This window comes from Coregonus clupeaformis, unplaced genomic scaffold (assembly GCF_020615455.1).
Source record: "Coregonus clupeaformis isolate EN_2021a unplaced genomic scaffold, ASM2061545v1 scaf0032, whole genome shotgun sequence".
Taxonomy (NCBI): Eukaryota; Metazoa; Chordata; class Actinopteri; order Salmoniformes; family Salmonidae; genus Coregonus; species Coregonus clupeaformis.
Window position 1 is genome coordinate 116832 of NW_025533487.1, and position 3169 is coordinate 120000.

Here is a 3169-nt window from a genome sequence, read left to right on the forward strand (position 1 = left end):
GGTCCAATTCACACACTTATCAACAGAACATCCCTGGTCATCCCTACTGCCTCTGATCTGGCGGACTCACTAAACACACATGCTTCGTTTGTAAATTGTCTGAGTGTTGGAGTATGCCTCTGGCTATCCGTAAATTTAAAAAAACAAGAAAATGTTGCCGTCTGATTTGCTTAATATAAGGAATTTGAAATTGTATATACTTTAACTTCTAATACTTATGTACAGTTGAAGTCGGAAGTTTACATACACTTAGGTTGGAGTCATTAAAACTGTTTTTTCAACCACAAACTGTTTTTTCTTGTTAACAAACTATAGTTTTGGCAAGTCGGTTAGGACATCTACTTTGTGCACGACACAAGTAATTTTTCCAACAATTGTTTACAGACAGATTATTTCACTTATAATTCACTGTATCATAATTCCAGTGGGTCAGAAGTTTACATACACTAAGTTGACTGTGCCTTTAAACAGCTTGGAAAATTCCAGAAAATGATGTCATGGCTTTAGAAACTTCTGATAGGCTAACTGACATCATTTCAGTCAATTGGAGGTGTACCTGTGGATGTATTTCAAGGCCTACCTTCAAACTCAGTGCCTCTTTGCTTGAAATCATGGGAAAATCAAAAGAAATCAGCCAAGACCTCAGAAAACCAAGACCTCAGTCTGGTTCATCCTTGGGAGCAATTTCCAAATGCCTGAAGGTACCACGTTCATCTGTACAAACAAACAAACAAAGGGGGTTGCTTGCAAGCCGAAGAACACCATCCCAACCATAAAGCACGGGGGTGGCATCATGCTGTGAGGGACGGGTGCACTTCACAAAATAGATGGCATCATGAGGAAGGAATATTATGTGGATATATTGAAGCAACATCTCAAGACATCTCAAGACATCAGTCAGGAAGTTAAAGCTTGGTCGCAAATGGGTCTTCCAAATGGACAATGACCCCAAGCATACTTCCAAAGTTGTGGCAAAATGGTTTAAGGACAACAAAGTCAAGGTATTGGAGTGGCCATCACAAAGCCCTGACCTCAATCCTATAAATGTCAGATGAACTGTTTTGTACAGATAATTATAAGACTCATGTTACAAATGCTGGTAAACACTCAAATACATTGTGGGGTTTTTTTATTCACAAAAGTAGTGCACTGGGCCTTTACTATTCCTGCATAGTAGACCGGTATAGATGTCTTAGATGCCTAAATTCAATTTAGACTGTCACTGTACAGGTATTGAACCCATTTCTCAGTAGTGACAATACACTGGTTGAGGTGGTGTGTTGATCTTGATCGATGCATCACTAAAATTAATTAATTAAAGAAATGTAAGTACGTTGTTTATATGGTCTGTATATATTTATTTTTTTGCACCCCCTTAATTCTCGGAGCAGTCTTGTTGATAAAAAAATATTTCAATGTTCTCAGAAACACCTTGTTAATGCAGCGCTTCTATGTTCGCAGAATGTTTTCCCTTCCCCTGGCGAATAATGCAGACAAGGCAAATACTAAAATGAGCTTGGCGCACACATGAGGAACATCTCTGAATGCAGAGCAACAACTTTAGTGGGAAGAGCACAAAACAATGGCACTATATGCACCGTTCCACAAGGGTGGCTTCAGATTGCCTATAGCAGGGGGTCTGAAAACCTTTTTCCACATGAGTGACAATTTACAATTGATCCTACAATGTCTAAAGATATGCGTGCCAGTTATGATTTTCACAGAAGCATTGTAAGTTATCTCAACTGTGCCCAGAAAATGTCCAACTGCCCACAAACGTTAACAGCCTAATTCTAGCTGGCAATTAGACAGAGACGCTGTCCACTCAGCCAAACACCACGGAGCTCCATTATGCTGTACCGAGTAGCTGTACCGAGTAGCTGTACCGAGTAGCTGTCCATTCAGCAGCGATGAATCACGAGCGCGGCCTTAATGTGTACATTTTTCTTCATTCCTTGGTCGAGTTTATTTGTCTTTATGCGTCCTTGTCGATTGCAGGCCTAATTACTTCCTTTGATGTATGCCTTTTATTTCCATGCATGTGTAGGATTTATCTGGCATAGTTTGCATTTGCAGTCAGCTGTTTTATGCTCCGGTTACTTTCACATTGATGTATGTATTTGAAGTGGGCCTTGATAGCGTGTGTTATGCATCTATTTCATGTTGCACTGTATGCGCTGTTCCACAAGGGTCAATGTAGCCTATGCATGATGAGGTTGAGTAGTACATTGTACATGCCATTCCACATTGTACACGCCATTCCACATTGTACACGCCATTCCACATTGTACACGCCATTCCACATTGTACACACCATTCCACATTGTACACGCCATTCCACATTGTACACGCCAAACCTAATATAAACCTAATGTCTGGGGGACGTTGTTGTTTGTTTTTGCTGTTCTCAGAATAGCATTTAGAGCTTCAACTGGTGGCTGTATTTCTACACACCCCATTTAGCCATACCCTAGGTTTAGCTGTATTTCTACACACCCCATTTAGCCATACCCTAGGTTTAGCTGTATTTCTACACACCCCATTTAGCCATACCCTAGGTTTAGCTGTATTTCTACACACCCCATTTAGCCATACCCTAGGTTTAGCTGTATTTCTACACACCCCATTTAGCCATACCCTAGGTTTAGCTGTATTTCTACACACCCCATTTAGCCATACCCTAGGTTTAGCTTTATTTCTACACACCCCATTTAGCCATACCCTAGGTTTAGCTATATTTCTACACACCCCATTTAGCCATACCCTAGGTTTAGCTGTATTTCTACACACCCCATTTAGCCATACCCTAGGTTTAGCTTTATTTCTACACACCCCATTTAGCCATACCCTAGGTTTAGCTGTATTTCTACACACCCCATTTAGCCATACCCTAGGTTTAGCTGTATTTCTACACACCCCATTTAGCCATACCCTAGGTTTAGCTGTATTTCTACACACCCCGTTTAGCCATACCCTAGGTTTAGCACCCCTAAACTACTTCCCGTGGCTATGTTCCCATGCCAATAAAACCCTTTTTGAATTGAGAGAGAGAGAGAGAGAGAGAGAGAGAGAGAGAGAGAGAGAGAGAGAGAGAGAGAGAGAGAGAGAGAGAGAGATACAGAGAGAGAGAGAGAGAGAGAGACGGGGGGGGGAGAGAGAGAGAGAGAGA